Genomic DNA, 19,766 nt, shown 5'->3' with positions numbered 1-19,766 from the left:
ATATATATATATATGGCCAATTTATCAGGGAACCAGTACTATCACAGATATACAGAGGGTCTTATGCTGTTACTGAAGATGAGTTCGACTTTTGGCTCCCTGGTGCCAGTGGGAAAGGACAATGTAATTCTTATGTGGTTAGAACTATTGGAGAAAAGAAAAAGTATTAGCAATTTAAGGAAGTCAGACTTTCTTGTGGCCCCATAAACTAAGGTGTTTATGCTCTTGTGTGAACCCTTCCCACAAATATGCTCAGGGCCTGTAATTTTTTTCTATGCTTGGAGATTGAATTGAGGGCCTTGCACTCAGTAGGCAAGTGTTGTATCACTGTGATACAGCTGCTAAAGTCGGTGTGATTGGATATGAAGTTGAGTCTGATAGTACTTGCCAATGATGAAATACACTGTTAGTTAATTTTTGTTGTGTAAGAGTGATTTTTCTGAAATAGACAATGAATCAACGTCATATAATAAAAGGATATCTAAAGAGTTGTTTTTGAAAACATTTTGGCTTCCCAATGTTGGCATATTGCCCAGTTCATCTTCTCATCAGAAGGCTTATTTGATGCATTTGTGTGTGTGTGTGTGTGTGTGTGTGCACTTGTGCGCGCGCGCTCGCGCACACTCTGGGGATTGAGCCCAAGGCCTCATTTGTGGTAGGCTAGTGCTCTACACTGAATGACATCTTATCCCCTCAGGGCTAATTTTGATCTGTCTAAATTTTGCTTACAAAGGTTACATTTCCTTTCACTTTATTATTATCTTCAGATTTAAGCAGTATATGTAATTGATATGTCTTCCAGGATAAATCACCTTTAGCCTCCTGTAGCCATTCGTCTATCCTCACCCTCTTAGTCACTTTCCTTGTCACTGACACCCATGCTAAAAGGAGGAGAGGTTTACTTTGGCTCATTGTTACAACCCACAAGGCAAAAACACGTGGTGGAAGGCTCTGTAATGGAGGAAAGGTGCTCATATCACAGGAGCCAGGAAACAGAAAGGAGTAAGGAGCTGGGGAGGGAGATACACCCTTACAGGTCACACCCCCCACAGCTACCTGTTCTTCCTCTTCTGACCAGGCCCCACTTCCTAAATGCACATTTCCTAACTGCATAATCCATGATGTCCACTGTTGGGTATAGCACCCCTTGTGATCTCATCACCTTCCCAACACATGAGACTTTGGGGGGACATTTCAAATCCAAAGCGTAACAGTCACTTTACCTTCTATGATCTTCCTTGCTTGTTAAAGTCTTGTGCAGCTTGATGGTTAACTTTATGTGTCCACTTGACTGAATCATGATGCCCAGATGTGGTAAAACAGTATTCTGGGTGTTTCTTGTGGGAATGTTTGGATTAGATTAACATTTCAATCTCTGGGATTTGGGTAAAATACCCTATGATGGTGGTAGGCCTCATCCGATCAGTCTGAGGCCTGGAGGAAACAGAAAGCAAGAGGGGATTCTGTCAGGAAATGACTTTAGGACACAAAATATAATATCAGCTCTTTTTTGGCCTCCAGGCTGTCCACCCACCTTACAGACTTGGGACTTGCTAGGTTTCCTAATCATATGTGCAAATTCCTTAAAGTAAGTCATTTTCTGCACATATATCCATATTTCCTATTGGTCCCATTTTTCTGCAAAGCCGTCAGTAATACAGTAGCTGTGTGTTTCAGAGGAAATTGGTCCTCGTTTTTAGTCAGAGTGAGTGAAAATGAGACATGAAGGGAATTCCATTGCAGACATTTTGGGAAACATTTTCTTCATAATAAAATTAGATACAAAAGAGGAGTCTTTCTCTTTTACCACTTTGGACTTGGTTGGCTGTTTGTGATGCCAGAAATATCCTGTTCAACTTAAGTGATGGCAGATGATAGCCAAAGTATCCATGGCTGTATTTACAGCATGGAAAACCAGGAAGCTGAAAGATTTTGAGTGTTGAGATATTTATCATTGAGCTGCTGAATCAGCCAAACTAAGAACTCTGAGTTCAGAACTTCTTGACATTCAAGATAATAAATGTCTATATGGCTTAAATCAGTTCTAGTTTGGTATTAATTTTATTTCCTGCTGAAATTTCCTAATGGATGCTGTTAACTATAATAGATGTCTGATGTCTCTAGGAGGTTGAATTAATTGGCCTGCTATATGTAGTTATTAAGTATTGACTATTAAGTGAAGTTACAACCTCCTAGGAATATAGGTCCAGTCATTTAATGTGTTTAAGCGAACAATAGGAATAAGATGGGGACCTTGAGGTACCTGAATAAGATATAATTTGTCTCAAGGGGAAGCTACTCAGCTCCTGTGAATTGCTACCATAGGAACATTCAATCCTGGTACTGTACTTTTAAGAAAAACTGAAAATACAGATGTTTCTGTGAAATTTCCCAAATTTCTAATGTTTGTAATTAGTTCCATTTATAAAAAAATACACAAGTGGGCTGAAAAATCAAGGTGGACTTCCCCTACAAGCTTCTAGATTTCAATTTTTGTGGAGAATTTCTACTAAATATAATTTTTGTTGTATTTTATGTTATTATACTTCATATTTATTCCTTCTTCTTATACTACTTAGACAGTAGGACCAAAGAGCAGAAACACCGAACATATTTTTTGTTTTAGTACCAGGGATTGAACTCAGGACGTTGTCCTTGTGAGGAAGGTGGTGGTACCACTGAGCTAAATCCCCAGCCCACATAGAAAATATTTTTTAAAGCTACCCCATGTTAAAATGATTTCGTTTGTAGGGATCTTCTCTGATTTTTTTCCTTTTCTCTGCCTCTTCCTTGTCCTCTTCCTCCTCCCCATCACCCTTTTCCTGCTTTTAGAAATATACTTGATGAATTAGGTAGTCTATCTAGATTTAAAATTATTTAGAAATGATAAAGACTCATGCTGTTCTGCCACCATTTAGTCGATACTGGGGAAATTATTTAAGCTATGGAACATTATTTTTTTCCCATCAGTAAAATATGAACATTAATGATGAAATTACAAACATTCTTTTCAACTTCCAAGATGCAGTGGTTCCCATTGGTATATGGCAACAGCAAATAAACACATATTTTGGGATGAGCTAATGATATTCTTTTAATTTCCCAATATCATAAATGTTAACTTTTAAATAACTTGTCATGAATTAATTTATGAAGCCATTTGAGCCCTTGGCCTCTTTCAGAACTCCAACTTGAGTAACATTTTGGGGATCATGAGTTCTACATGTTTTGTAATCACTAGGTAATATAGTACTTGCTTTTATATATCTTTGGACTTTTTGTACTGGGAATCGATTGGTACTCGGGTCCTTGCTCTTGTGAGGCAGGTGGTGGAACCAAAGAGCTAAGTCCCTAGCCCTCAAATACAAACGTTTAAAATGAACACAAATATAAAAAATGTACGTAACTTGTCCTCATAGGTAAGACCATGCCACCCAGGTACTATTTCTTTCTGTAGTTAAAAAATATCTTGTTAAATCTATAAAAGTGTGACAGAAATGGATGTAGCAATATTGATGCAGTCCACTGTGATGGAAATAAAAAGCAGTACCAACTCGCACGAGCATGGTATCACTTAACAAAAGATGGCTTATATTTATTCTAAGAAATAAAGTTCCCCCCAAGCACATAATAAAGGAACTTTGAATATTTGTTTTTATTTAATTGTATCCCCTTTCAGGCTCCTGACTAATTATACCAAATTCTGTAGACCAATCTTTTGTTCAAATAGAAGAAATAGACATTAAAGAAGATAGAAATTTCTTATTGCGTTGGTATGCAAAATTCAATGAAGTGAACCTTAACGCCTTAGAGAATGAAAGTAAAATCTAAATATTTCAAACATTGAGTCTTGCTATTTACAATGAATTGAAATAATCTACATTATTTCTCCATTAAATTTGAAATTCTCACCTGTTCAAAATGGCTTTTTATTTATGGAGATTAAGATGTCCTCCACCTTACTTTCTAGGTGTTTAATGCAAAATAGAATTTTAAAAGAAACACTACCCTTACTTGGCTCATTTTGAGGTTAAAATATTTTAAAGTGTACTCTCTTTTTGAAGTCACTTACTAGGAATTTTTAGTGGTCCTGGAAGTGGGAGGGGTAGAAAATTTCATGCATATTAAATGTGCATTGAAAGATCCCACACTTGATTCCTCAACTGGAAACTGAACTACAGCATTTATGTTTGTTAAAAATTGATTTTTACCATGGCTAGGGGGTTGATTTTTTTTCTTAAATCACTCATAAAAAGCATGCTGCATGAATTTTATTTTTAAATTTTTGGTAGCTGTGATTTCTCTGATTATTTAACTATGACCTACTGATTCCCTATGGCTGTGAACTGAGATTACCCATACACTATATTGATTTTTATACATAGTTTGTTTGTTTGTTTGTTTTTGGTACTGGGGATTGAACTCGGGTCCTTGCGCTTGCGAGACAGGCCACCGAACCGCTGAGCTAAATCCCAGGCCCCATAGTTTCTTATATTTTAGCATGACACAAACGTCACTGAGATCAGCTATTGTTTGAATAAGACTAATATATTTTCTCAGTAGTTATTGGCATAGTTATTCTCTGATACTGGATGAGTAATTATTGCCCTATGTTAAATTATTTAAAATACAGGTTTTTATTTTCATTTTCATTCAAGTACATAGTGAAGAAATTGCTTTCATTGTTGTGCTTTAGATATTGATCTGAGTGCCTAAAAAATTTTGGTTCTTCTGGGTTCAGGCCGACCTGTAGAAGAACCCAGTTTGGGCAGATTCTGGAACTTCATCTGGTTAATGGAACTAGTTGGGTCCAGAAGGGCACTGGCAGTGTAAGAAATGCCTGGTGTAGAAGGATTCACAGGGGCTATCATAGTCCCTCACCAGAATTTGAATGCGGAGATAAAAGAAATAATCGGTACTTAAGAGCTGCTGAAACTGAAGGCTGTCATGATTTAAAAGAAGAACCTCGAATGGTAATTACAAGCCAAAGGTTTGAGGAGGCCGAACTCTGAGTAAGCAGAAGTCACAAATAGGAGGAATGACTTCTAATGTGTCTCAAGTCGTATGAATGAACAGGAGTGTGAAACATGTAATTGGCAGTAAGCAAATTAAGGTAGCACTGGAATGCTGGTGTAAAGAGTCTTCCATGTTACAAGTTTTTACTGGTCTAGACACCAGAATAACCCGGTTTGCTCTAACCGGGGTATCTTTACTGTTCCTTTCTCATTATAGGACACAAAATTGTCTCTATTTCCTTTTCTTTTCTTTCTTTTCTTTTTTGAGACAGAGTCTCACTATGTAGTTGACACTGACTTGGAATTCACTATGTAGCCCAGGCCAGTCTGGAACTCACAGCGATCCTCCTGCCTCAGCCACCCGAGTGCTGGGATTACAGGCATGCACCCCCATGCCTGACTTGTCTCTATTCCTTAATATAAAGGGGGAATTACTCATTTTTTTCTAACAACAAAATGGATTTAAGGGAAGCTTATTTAGCTCCTTAATATTTTAAAGCAAATGGAATCCTGTGTCTTGAAATAATGGGAGCCAAAGTGCCTCTCAGAATTTCCTCACTCCCTTTTATCACTCTGTAGATGCTAGTCTCCTCTGTGAACAGTTTATGACTCGCTAATCTCAGTGAAATCTATCCATAAAGCCCTCAATAAGTGATAAAAAAGAAAATAAGCATGCTCTTTTCTTTCGGTGGGTTTAAATTATTATGTCATCATGATTCCTGTTGTGATTCTTTGGCTGTGAGACTTCATTCTTTCCCAGCTACTCACACATCTCCCATGATCTCACACAATATTATGTAATTAAGTCAACTATGAGCTTGATGATCCCAGCCTAAACCCTTTCCCTGAACTCTAGATGCCTGTTTTCTATTGCCTACCATCTCTTTTGCAAAGCTAGCAGACACTAAACAGTTGCGTAGTTATGTTGAACTAGAGAAATGGTGCTACAGCAGCCAGCAGCATACATAGGTTAGATCTGGAAATTTGGCTAAGGCAGAGTATCCTCAAACATTACATTGAATTAAACTCAATTTAAATTTATTTCTGTTACAGCCTTGATCATGTTTAAGTTACATTTTCAATTTTGTATCATGGCTTTTACATAGCCATAGTTCCAGTTATCAATGGTGGTACATAATTATTTCATCTCTTATAAAGATGTTAAAGAGAACTACTGGCAGATATTTTATGTTGTTAACATTGTATGTATGTATGTTATTCACAAAGTATTTTATCTGTATGCATCTAATAACAAAAATTTTTAATTATACATTTTTACAATGGAAGCTGTATATTCTTATTGAATAAAGCAAGATGTTTTTGCTGTCAAAGAAAACACTTTTTAAAACAAAACAATGTATACCAAATGTATTCCTTCCACCTGCATTATTTTTCACTTTTACTCTATCCTTAAAGACATAGTTTATAGATAGGATGTTTGTTGGAAAGTTGGGGGTAATGTGCATGGAAAGTTAAAAGGTTAATTTCTAAGATAATATAAAATGTCAAAGTTTCAAAATATGTTGATTTGCTGAAAATCTTTGGCCTTCTGGCAGTTGGATTATTTTTTTAGGAGTAAATACTTTTGTATATACCAAAATATGTGTTGATTTATCTTTCTTCCCATTTCTTCCTCTTCAGTTATTGTATTACAGTAGGTAGAGCGATGGACATCATGGTAATTGTATAATGTTAAAGTGAGATAGAAGGCAAATAAAAGAATTTCAAAATGATACAGAATTCAATTGACAGCAACAAAAAATAAAACTTCTTGCTACTGGTATTACCTTCTAGCAATTGATAATATTGGTATCATTGGCAATATTAGTAATATAATCTCTGGAATTAAACTCAGAAGTTTTCTACTGTGACATTTTATGTAATTGTGGAAAGGTTCTGTATAAACAAGTAAGAGTTTTAAACAACTGTGTGGAAGAGCCTGTGGGTGGTGCTTCACATATATTGTTGCCCTTGTAAAAGTCTTCAGTGTCTATGTGCTTACTATTTTGCGGGCTATGAAATAGGTATCAGGTAAGTTTTGTTTCAGTGCCAGGTTTATCTGCTTTCCAAATTCACATTGTCAACATTGCATTCCTTTAATAAAAATGAGAAAGATAACCATGGGATACCAAGCATTTAGTAAAAGTTTAGATCTATTCTTTTGTCGACTAGTTCCAATGGTAATGCCTATGCTTGTGCTCTATAATACTTGGAGAATTGCCTACATTTTAACCTTCCAAGATAACTAATTTAAAGAGAGAAATGCAATTTTATATTTGTAATTCTAGATCATGAAAAGTTTTAAAAAGTGCAATTAATTTAGCTGTAGTGTGTTTTAGAGTACGGAATATACTAAAGAGAATTATAGTAAGTGGAATACTTGCCCATTTTCTGAAGTTAGAAGTCCTTCAGTATTTATAATATCTTTAATATTTACACATTATATAGATTAGTATGCTCATTGTCTGTAATCCTCAATGCTATTATTATTATTAATCTTACAACTAGTACCCAAAATAGGAGACTTCATTGGAGCTATAAATCTATTTGAGGGCTACTTTAGTTGTTCAGGAAGTAGCATTTGATGCCACTAAGTCAGGATATCAGCACTGAAAAGCTGTCCCAGTATTTACGTTTCAGGGCCCTTCTGAGTTCTGTTTTTGTCAAAGAAGGGGAAAGAAAATGAATGGTGTTTGCGAAACATAACCATTCCCTTCACCCAAGCTCCTTTTAGGAATGGCTTCTTAGGGTCAAATCCAATACACATTTGTTGTAAATGATCTGTGTTCCTGGTTTTTAAAAATACTTTCTCATCTTTACAGGATTTATATTTCTAGTTTGAAATTTATTTTTTATTGTTTTGTACTTGTATGTGCAATTTTGATAATTTGCTTATATTTTAGACTGTCTCCAATTCTTCCTAGAAAGATCCTCTCTACATTAAATAATATACCACTATCTCATGTCAAATAAAAATAAAGGATTATTTAGTTGTGGAGCCTATGAAGCCAAGCATTATTATGACTAGAGAAATACTTTACTGAGTGCATTAGTGAAATTCTTCATTGCCTCATCATAATTCTTATATAATAATACTGCATTTTAAAAAGTTGCATAAAAACAGTTCCTTTTTGTAAATTTTTGAGTATTCTCTTACTAGCAGCTGAAAATGTGAAAAGCCAAACCAGAAAATATAGGTATGTTTAAAGGCTGATCTTAACAACGAAGAGGAAATAGTGGCTTTTGACTTCATTATTCATTATATGCAGCAGTGAACGAGGTGGTTATTGTACACCAGCAAACATTCTGTGGTGAGATTTGCTGTAATAACACAAACCAACAGGTTAAAACCTTAGAAATGACCTTTCAAAGGGCAGGCATTCAATTTTGACAAAAATGACCATCAGCAGGCTTGAGGGTAAAATATAAAAGTTTAAAACCCTGTAATTAGATAGCATATTTAAAAACACAAGATAAGAGGCACAGATGGTTCATATTTTAGAAAGCAAACAAACAAAAATCTAGGAGGAGTACAAAACTAGCGATGGCAAGAGATGAAGTACTAACAAACTGGCCCTAAAATAGTTCTCTTGGTCAATCAGCCTTTATTGAAAATAGAAGATAAAAGATAATATCATTCTTTCCTTTAAAGAAATGTATCACCTAATACATATAATAAAAACATAAGATAATAAAGGATAAATCTATGCACTAGTGAAATTTTACTCTATAAATTATGTAAGTTACAGAGGAGTATGAAATAATGTTTTTTGCAGTACTAGGGGGTTGAACTCAGGGTCTCCACATTGACCTGCATCTCTAGCTCCTTTAATTTTTTTTACTTTGAGACAGGTAAACAATTTTAAGAAAAGCTGTCTGATGCATAAATAAATGCAAATACAAGTGTAAATTGTATCTCTATAGTCCAAGATTATTCGTACATTTTTTCTATATTCTCCCCTTCTGTTATTCTGTCAAATGATTGAAAACTAGAGTATGGAAAAGTGCTATTTATTTCCAAGAAGAGTATGTCATAAGAACCTACTATGTCTGCTTGATATTTCTTTAAAAGTTGTGGGGGATGAGAAGATGGTGGGGTTAATTTTGCATTCTATGTTTTTATTTTTGCAATTAGGTTCATTTTAATTTTTATTAGTTCATGTTTGTAGTACATAATGATTATATTCATGGGGGATTAGTACATGTATGGAACATTTCTTAATTTGTGTCCCCTTCCCTCCTCCCTCCCACCTCTTTGGATGGGGAGATCCTCACAGAAAATACATGAATGACTTTTATTGTTGTGAATAAGATAATTTGAGAATATATATATTTTTTTTTTTTCTTAAAAACCTCTCTTCTTTTCTTATATTTCCCAAGCACTTAAGTGTTGTGTCCACAATGGTAGGAGTAAAGAAGGAATGTGGTTGGATTGCTTGTATGACAGAACTTTAGTTTCTCTTCTCTATTGACCTCAATTCCCTTTTTTTTTTGGTACTGGGGATTGAAATCATGACCTTGTGCTTATGGGGCAGACATGTGTCACTGAGCTAAATCCTTGGCCCCTGACCTCAATCCTTAACTTGGTTCTGGATCACAGTAGATTCGCCTTTGTTACTGTTCTCAACTAAATATGAAAAGAGGAATTTGGTTCTTTTGTTTGCCTGAAGGGCTGAAATTTTTCTTTCTTCCTAATCTGAGGGCCTGAGCAGGGGTAGAAAATGGGAGTCCTCCAATACTACTCTCCACCTGGGCTTTATGAATGTCCTAGGTATTTGATTGTTGTCCTTCATAGACACTTTCTGTGCTAGTATATGAATCTGTCAATAGGAAGCTAATCTATTTGATCTCTTAAATAAAGTGAATAGTTTCAAGGACACCTGCTTGTATGTAACACTACTCTATATCAAATTGCTTTTATTAACTTATTTTATAAATTGAAAGACTGAGTAGCATACAAAGTTTAATGACTTTGCAGCACTGCTCAGCAAGTCATTGTCAAGATAAGGTAGACATCTGCAATCGAACGGAAAGCCTAACAATCGGGTAATTGTGTAGGTGCATTTTTGGCCCAGGCCTCTCATAGGCTCCATTATGTTTTCTGTGGTTGCTTGTTTCTTTCAGCTGGCCGCACTTCAAAAGCACCAGCTCTCAGAAGCAGTAACTCCAGGAGTGGCACCATAAACAGCCTTTGGCTCGTCATTGACCTGGAGGCCCTGGCTCTGCACACCAGCCTGTCTCCACAAACATGCCTGTGATTGACCCACAAAATGCACTCGCTCCATGAGGGCCAATATCCATCCCATTGAATGAGTTAAATGGGCCAGGGGTAGCAATGTGTGGCCAGAAATCTACACTATATATTTTTTCCTTTTAAAAATCATGAACTCCACTTGTCAGAATAAAGAATTTTCTTTCCCTTTGTAAGATTTCTCACTCTGACTTCTCCATGTTTTGTCTCTGCTACATTAGCCCCAGATGAGCTGTAAATGGGATAATGTAGAGACAGGACAGATATGATGTTCAAGGGGCAAAGCAGGGAGGCTGGTCATAGTCACTGTTGATCTTCTAATGACTTGTTCAGTCTTCCGGGTGGCTGGCCCACTCGTCAGTAGTAGCACTTTAGACAGCGCAGTCTCCCAGCTGCTAGTACCTCTGTCATACGTACTCTTGCGTTATTGCCTGTCTGACAGGGCAGTGTGGGCAGAATTTTTCTAACCTCAGGTGCAATAGCAAAGCAAAACTGTTACATGATAAATGAACCAGAGCCATATCTTATCTCTCCTTGGAAAGGAGTGCTTTTCCCTTTTCTTCAGACAAATGAGGGTGAAATAAGGCAGGCATGTCAGGGAAAGAGATGAATCACCAAATTTCCTTATGTTTCAATCAATACTAAGTGCTGCTTTGACATATGTTTTCCACTGGGAGGGTGGAGCTGAAGTTGTCATAGACTAATTAGAGGCTTGCGTGCTGAGTATTTTCTGTGCCCTCAAACCAAACATCACAGGTAGTTAAGCTTTTTTGCATGGCTCTGTGGCAAGGATCCTCCTTCCTGGCTGTGATGGAGAAGTGTCTACAGATGTTTCTGCAACTTTTGCAGTGGGGAGTCCTCTTACTGTCTTCTTTGTGCAGACTCCTGTTTTCTTTCTTAGTTCTCCTATGTATATATCCATTCCCCCATATTGAACATTGCTGCTGTTTATTCTGTTACACCTGCTTCCTAGGTCCCTTGACTCTGACCTAACTTTGTCCTCTCTTCCTTGCACCTGCAATCTGGCAAGAAGACCACCTGTTCTTTTCCAGATTTCCTGTCAAACTCACCTTTTGGAAATATTTTCAGTGCATCATCCAGTGAATTTCTAAAAATTAACATTTGGGTATTCAAAAGAAGAAAATAAACACCTTCACACATGTACAACTGAAATAGGGATCCTGTCTGTAATAAAATTCATCCATTATCTGATAACAATATGGAAAACTTAATACATTCAATTACTTAATAAATATTTACTGACCAAAAGGTCCCCTGGTTTAAAGAGTTTGCCCAATCTTCTATGAAACACTGCATCATTAAAAATCAAAAAGTTGGTCCATTAGTACTGATGTTGTAATTTTTTGTTAATATGAGATACATTGCTATTATACTGGAAAGAATATGAAAGTCTCATAAAAACTGTCAGATCACCATTTATCTTGTCACAGGAAGATTTTTTAAAATTTCATGCAAGATAGAATATGCAATATCTCAAATTTGTTATGTATCTTCTTGAAAATTATTTTCTCCTTGTATGTATTTCTACTCTTTGTGTTTTGGGTTTTTCAGTAAAATTTCATGTTTTCTCATTACTTGCTTCTATTTCCTGTACTTCTTACACTTTCACTGAAATTATACAACACCAGAGTTTTAAAGAAAAATTTTTAAAAAATGATAATTTATACCAGGTCTTGTAGTAAAAAATGATCTGAAGGAGTAATGACAATTTACTATACACACACACACACACCCCAAAAAATTTACACCTTGCTGAAACCCAGTAATTTGTTCAGAAATGGAGAAAGTGTCTAGCCTGGCTCTTACATTTAAGAATTGTTTCTTAAGAAAAAGGGAATCCTAAATTATCATATTCTTAGAAATAAAAATTTAAAGTAGAATAGAGAGAAGTTGAAATTGAAAGAATAGTACAGACAATGAAAATATACCAAATTTAGATTCATCAAAATATTCTGTAAGTAAAAATTTTTTATATTAGCTCACATTTTTGTCAGGACATTTTTGTCTTCTTAATATCAGTTATCAGATTGATCTTTTCTTATTTCTATCCTCGGCGAAAGTCACAACTATAAATGTAAACCAGTGTCATTTTTAAAATAGACCAAATGTGAAACTTTTAGTACTTGTATTTTTGTGGTAGAATATTTTGGAGAATGCCTAGATTTATATCATCTCTGTAGATTTCATTAATAAAGAATAAATATTTAATAAAAGAAATATTGTTAATAAAAATATCTGTAGATATTTTTCCACTTTATTTATATATTGCTGAGGATTACTTTGAACCAGTAAGATTTATCCCATTTTCATTTTTGATGTTTGAAGACATAATAGATTTAAATATAATTTATAATAATGTTCTGTACCCAGAATTTCTTTAAAAATACACATTCAACTACATAATTGAGTGCTGTAATTTATGGAGGAGAAATCAGCAGACTTTATAAAAATATTCCAAGGGCAAACAAAACTTAATGAAAATTCATTAAAATATTTAAAAGTACTTTAAAAAGTTTTTGTTAAAGAGAAAAAAGGCACTTAAGAAGTCCTTGGGTGGAAATACGCTCTTTTCCAGAGACAGACACCTCTCTGGCATCATTTCATCGAGACTAAAGGACCATCAGCGCCACTCGACCGCCAAGGGGAAGAAGACTTGAGGTGAGCAAAGTGAACAAGTCTCTCCACTCTGGCGGAAGTTTCGTTTTGAAATCAGAGCTCTTCTACTTTCGAAGGTTGTAAAATAAGAGTTGCACAGTTGTTTTTCCCACGTGTGTCTCCATACAGCTTTTCCCTCCTTTCATTCTTTCCCCCTAGATAAGCAGCTGTGACAGTTGTGTGCTGTATAAAGACACTTTGCTCAACCATGGGCCGTGTGTACTGCGGTGCTCCCACGAGATGCTATCTCCTAGTGAGGTCCTGGCCATCTTAGTTTGTGTAAGCGGCCTACGACGTTCACACAATGACAACGTTGATCCACATGTTTCTCAGATTGTATTCCTGTCGTTAAGTGACACGTTTATTTACATTTTTACACGTTAGTAGTTTTTCATATCGGTGCAGCAAGAACAGATTTACATAGAACACACATGCGCACACCCACATATATTTACTGACAACCCTTAACATATATCACTAGCAGCTCAGAAGGAAAACAGCCTTTCTGGGAGCTGCTATCAATATTTTCTCAAATATATGTTCAGAAAAAATTTAAGGAATTATTTGTAGAAAGCATTCATTTGGAGTCAATACTTTGGAAACCTCTATTCAAAGATCACTTAGAGTTCAGTAATGATTGAACAGTCTAGTTCGGTAAGAAGGGTTAAAGCAAGTGGCTCAAATCCCATTTCTCAATAATTGATTACAAAATAATTTCTTCTCTCCCAATAAAAGAAGATAGGTAACCTAGTTGATCATCCTTGTAAATGTGTAGTTTATTATCATTGTAAATGTGCTGATAACTCTTCTCCTGCTGTCAGGAAAACCCTTAACTATGAACTGTTCAGAGTAGGATGTCCTTGTCTGAGGGTTGTTTATGAAAAGATGCTTCACATCATACCTCATTTGGGAATTGCGTATTAAAACAGTGCTATACCCCTACACACCTAATGCACTGACTCCAGTGTACAGCACTGGCTCCATGAAATGCTGGCCAGGATGTGGAGCAACAGGAATCTGCATTCATTGCGTATGTGATTGCAAAACAATATATGCATATTGGAAGATGTGTTTGGTAGTTCCTTAAAAATTTGAATAAAGTTTTATTAGGTGTTCCAGCAATCATACACTTTGATATTAACCCAATAAATTTAAAACTTATGTGCACACAAAAACCTGACCACAGATATTTATAGAAAGTGAGGAAACTGAAAGTAAATTGTTTAGTACAGCATGACATATAAGTGCACAATGTAATTTGTAATGTTGTTTTTCCTAATTAGCTCAGAAATGACTGACGTAGTATCTGCCATAAAACACACATTGCTTTCTTTCTCTTCGATACATGACTGACAGTGATGCGAGATCATCAGCCTCTTTTTATGGCTGCCATAATATTTAAAAAGAGACCCTTTTTTGTAAATAAAACTTCAAACCAATCGGTTATTAACCACCTAATTTTCAAGCACTCGGTTTTCAAACAATTTATCCACATTCCCTTAGGATCAGACCAAACGGTTTAATTGATTTTACTATTCCCCCATAAGGTCAGTTGGTTAATGACAGCAAAACAGTTAATAGTGGTGGAGTCACAGGTCAAGTTTCCCAGCTCACTCTAGTTTTACTGAGAATTTGCTTTTAGTTTCATCTGTTCAGTCTTGTTCTCCATTAAGTCAAATTTCGGGTGATTGTGTTATCAACCACTGTAGCAACCCTTACTTTATATGCTCAATAATACATTCCCAAAATTACATGTGTTCTTTCATCATTCATATCTGTAGCTGTTTTCATTGCACAAGATAAGCAAAGGAATATGCCAATTTCTGGGATGAGAATGGAATGTACCAAGATGCAGAATTAATTTTCTTTAATAGATTTAGGAGCTGTTCAAGGCACTATTTCCTGTACTTTTCAAGACCACAATAGAGTCCCTGGAAAATTAAATAATTTAATTATTTGAATTTAAATAATTACATGCTATCCTCTCTTATGAACATCATCACTGTTTAATGATAACACTAGAATGTTCTGTTTTATGGAAAGTAATGAATCATCTGGCTATCTATGAAGGCAAGGTATGATAGATGTGACAGTTCACAGAAGATTCTGTCAGGTAATTTGGCTTCAATTTACATAGGCCTGGCCAGTCCAGTGCTTGAAACTAATCTCTTTAGAATATAAATGAATACTATTGTCCAAAAATGGCCATACATTTTTTTCTACGCAAGCTATTTTTCCAGGGAGCATAGTGATAAAAGAAAACATTAAAAAAAAAATCCTCTCCATTGGTTTGTTTTGTAGAGATTCTTAATCCTGGATGTGCATCAGAATCATCTATGGAGATTTGAAAGATTCAGATGCCAGGGCCTTGTCCCAGGTTTTAACAAGTCAGAACATGTAGAGGTGGGAAACAGACATGTATGTTTAAATATGTAGTGCATGATTTTAATGCACTATTGGGCTTGAGAATCATCACGTAGCTGAAGCTTTGGTTAATGACAATACCAGAAGTCACTTTGTAATTTCTTCTTTTTTTTAAAGCTTACAGTAGAAATTAATATAGTATCTCATGAACACTACACAAGCTTTGCCATGGCAGGGATTTTGGACAAAACTTCAAAGCCCTGTTAAAGGAAATAAGAACATCGTAATGGGGATTTCTGTTGCTCTAGTTTGAGTTAGAGAAATTTCTGGAAAAAGTTGTGCTCTTAGAGAAAATCTAGTAAGTCAAGTCTGAGATGTGTTTGAGTTGTACTTTTTGGCAAATTAGTGAACATTTTTAGTTCCTTTCCTTGTGAACAATTTTATAGACTTTGTTGCATGTGAATCAAAAATAAAACTATATGATTATATTTTTGACATAATTTAAATTTTCTGTTTAGGGTCTATTCTACAAATTAAATAATTTTGCATAGGTCATTTGTTAATCTCAAAGTTTTAAATCTCATAATAATAATAATAAAACAGTGTCATATATTAATATTATCTCATAATAAAAATTTCTTGAATAGTTACTTTTTCCCATAACTATTAGTTTTTCCCATAATTCTAAACCTAGTTATCAGGCTTATTTTTCTTACAATTTTGTGTCTGTGTCCAGTGTCTAACATGTAATAGGAGATCATTTATTTAAATTACTCAATAGTAGCTGTTTCCCTTTCACATGAGACCCTCTTTCTTTTGAACTGATGGAAATGTGTGACATGCTTTATTATAATTTTTAAAATATATGCTTGCTGTGATTACCTAGTACTTTTTAAAGCCTGAAGAAACATACTGAGAACTGAGTCTTTCATTCTGTCCCTTTGCTACCTCACATGATAATATCTCTTTGTTGTGGTTTTAAGCGCTGAATTTGAAATGTTAATCAATGTGTCTTTGTGGGCTGTACAACTTATCTAAAACTCTTACTATCCCACTCCTCACAATCCAATTAGCCATTTTTGTACTTGTGTTTTTCTGGTGTCTGGTTGCAAATATATTACTCTGGAAAAATATCGGCTTGTGTGAAATATGGTGTGGTAGAATTTAGTGAATGCAAAGTGAATAATGATGAAATGCCTTGTTCCTAAAGATAAGTTTTTTGATACAAAATAAGATACAGATTTTCCAGCCCCAGGCGCTGTATAGTGTTTAATCATTTTTAGTGTTTTTTAAAATGTTTTGTCCTGTTAAACGTCATCTATAATTTTCAAATATGCAGGGATAAACTTGAAACTTGAAACTCAAACGATTTAAAAAATAGAGAAAGAAATGTGTGTTTTGTACTACAGTTAATAGTTTGAATGACATTGACCATTTATTAGGTAATCATAGTACATCAGGAATTGTACTCATTGGTTACTGTCTTACCTAATTTTATCCTTACAACAACCCAGTAAAGTAGGTCCTGTATTGTGAATGAGCGAACCGAGGATCAGAGCAGTGATTTTGCTGAAGACCATATAATCAATAGCACAGTAAAGTGGCTGTTTGGCCTCTAGTACATTGAAGTTAAAAGTTCATGTTCTTAATAATGATCTTGGAATTTAAAAGGAACTTTCCTAATAACAAACTCATTTTCCTTAATATATTATGCTTTTCTCTTTATCATAGCACTCACAGACATAAAATCGCTGAAGATAAGGTGAAATGTTCTGGAGGTAGTGATAAATTATAGCTTTACTTCAGTTAAAGTAATTGAAGAATTATCAAAAGTAATCAAGGTATGCATTTGTAAGGAATATTATTATTTATAAAAATCCAAAAATGATTATTATGATTAGAATTTACTGTTTTACTTCTCCATCAGCTGCAGAACAATGTACTATTTACATTAAAGTTTGTTTATAAATGATCATTCTGAGGAGAGAGATTTGCCCTGGTGAAGTAGTATATTGCCTCTCTGTGAAGCATACAGGTATAGTTTAATGAAACTCTATTTGGATCATGGTGATGTACGTATCTTGTGCTTTAGAAAGTCCTCAGAGGAGCACAGCCATGGAGAGGTGAAACAGGACAGTGTGTGAGGAGATCCATCATGTAAATCCATCTTCCCATTCACTCTTGGTGCTTGGCTGGATTTTCAGTACTTCTGTGAATGTGTTGTTTCTCTTAGTCCAATTTACTGGCCAGATGCCTGTGTCATAAAACCACCGTCACCACTACCACTCCTGGTACTAATTAGCACCCCGTTTGTCAGCTTCAGCCCAGTGGTGAGGACTTGAGTGGTTATAAATACTGTAATACCTTTCCACCTGTGAAAGTAGCTCTTCCAAAGACAAAGAAGAAAGCTCAGGCGGGGAGCCTGCATTATTACCACCTGAACTGTTCCTTTCTCTGGACAATTTCAAGCTTTAACATCTGTTCTGAACACTACATTTATTAAACTAAATAACAAAATACATTCATCTGTATATAATAGTCCTCCCAGGGGATACAGAATGGGATTTCCTTCCTTTTAAAGAAAGTGAAACACAGTTGACAGAATCTTGTGTCTGTTTAATGTCAAGAAAAGCAATCTGGGAAATAGGAAAAGAACTTATTACGAAAGATTTTTCTCCCTCTTTGACCGTGGTATGACTGTTGCCGAGGATATGCTTATGTGCGTTCTCCTACAATTTTTAATTACTGGGTTTAATTGTTGGCAGGTGGGTAAGAGTTCTGTTACATGTAATGCTTAATTGTTTATCCTTTGCTCTTTGTTAGAAATTGAATGCATTTTGGAATGCATTAGTTTCAAAATGAGACTCAAGAGGTCTGTTGTGGTAATGTGTTCTTTTCTCTGCTGGAGGACAAAAAAACCTCAGATTATAAAGTTCTAATTCTTGCAAGGTCAAAAACTTTCCTTGCAAGTAGAAACCACATTATGGCTAATGAATATATAGGTCATCTACTTAAGATATTTAATAAAGTAAAAATTGCTAGGAAAATGTATCCATTTTCAGGTGGATATAAACATCCATTTTGAAACCAACATAGAAGACATCAATAAATATCCCAACATTTTTGTTCCTCTTTCTTATCACAGTGATAATCTGGTCACCTACTTTCTTCTGCCTTCTCTGTTTTTTCTCCTGGTCTAAAGTCTTCTCCTAAATTTTTGAACATAATTTCTCCATTCATAAGACTCTTCCAACTAATCCTTTAGGCGGCTACAGAGCTCAAAGGAAGTGGTTTGGTTTTTACAGAAGGGACTGGAAGAATAAAAAATAGTCTAAAGGGCTTCAAAGGTATATAAACTTGTTGTTAGTGTGTAGAGAAAGTCACATCAAAGATGTGATTGTGGGTTAGGAATGAGGTTGGGATATCAGAGGTAGTGAAGAGTAGCACTTAATAGAAAGAGACAGCTGGGGGTGAATTTTGAAGAGTAGACCTTACAAAATATGAAAAATAATATATCTACTGAACAGTGAAAGAATGTTACTGTAAGGATGTTAATGAAGCACTCAAAATGAAGGAGAAAGAAAAGCAACTTCAGCATTTACTGGCCTGTACCTGTAATAGGGGTATCTGCAGTGTCCCTGTCATGGTTGTCAGTCACGTGTGTAGAAGGCACAGTCTTTCTCATTGTGACCACTTACAATGGTGTGTTTACAGAACATACATAACACTAGCTGATATGTCCAGTGTCTAAGGGACAAATGGAAGCTTGATTCTTTGGAAAAACACACCTGGCCTGTGAAACGTAACACCAATATTGAATGCTATAAGTTGCCATTTTGTTTAACAAAAAAAATCTTTTATTTGGCCAAGTTGAACAAGAGGTGTTGTATTTCATTTGCAATGAACTTCTAACTATGAGTTTTATGAACCCAGTGGGGAGGTCCGGTTTGTCTGCAGTAAGACAGTTAATTTTGTTAAATTTAGGATTTGGGATTGCCAACTATTAGAGTGGCTCTTTTTCTCCCCCCCCTTTTGCTTCTCTTTGTCCTTTTTGATTAGTCATAGATTGTTGTCATAGGGGACGCGAAGGACAGCGAGACGGCAGGAATGTAGTTTTGCCTAGGAGTAGAGGGCCGAAGCTCTCACAGGCAAGCAGCAGCCAACTCTCACCAACCTCGGGTTTTATTAGATACATGCATAATATTTTTATGAGAATAAACAGTTTTTTACAGATTTTCTCTAGCAAAGCATTAGAAAATATTTTTTATGAACACCTGGTTTTAGTTATTTATATATTTTTTCAAAACAGACTGTTTTTAGAATGTTATGGGGTGGTTTTCAAGACTGTTTGCAGCCTTGAACTTTTGAATTGTGGCTCCGTGTGCAGAACCACAACACAGTTTCTATTCCAATCCGTGTCCCAGTGTAACCTGCTCCTCTACAATAGATGAAATTAAAAA

The 19,766-nt window shown here is 35.4% G+C and overlaps 1 long non-coding RNA gene across 2 annotated transcripts in view; it reads left to right on the top strand.

Annotated features, from left to right (window-relative positions):
* LOC104851378 overlaps nt 1–10,362 on the top strand; it is a 122,650-nt gene extending 112,288 nt beyond the window's left edge. For both annotated transcript variants that reach the window (XR_777192.3, XR_004518557.1), the window contains one exon: nt 10,140–10,362. This is a non-coding gene — a long non-coding RNA (uncharacterized LOC104851378). The remainder of the gene's footprint in view (nt 1–10,139) is intronic.
* The last annotated feature ends 9,404 nt before the right edge of the window (nt 10,363–19,766 follow it).

Source organism: Fukomys damarensis, unplaced genomic scaffold (assembly GCF_012274545.1).
Source record: "Fukomys damarensis isolate Sample0158 unplaced genomic scaffold, DMR_v1.0_HiC HiC_scaffold_3, whole genome shotgun sequence".
Taxonomy (NCBI): Eukaryota; Metazoa; Chordata; class Mammalia; order Rodentia; family Bathyergidae; genus Fukomys; species Fukomys damarensis.
This window is presented reverse-complemented; position numbering and strand designations above follow the sequence as displayed.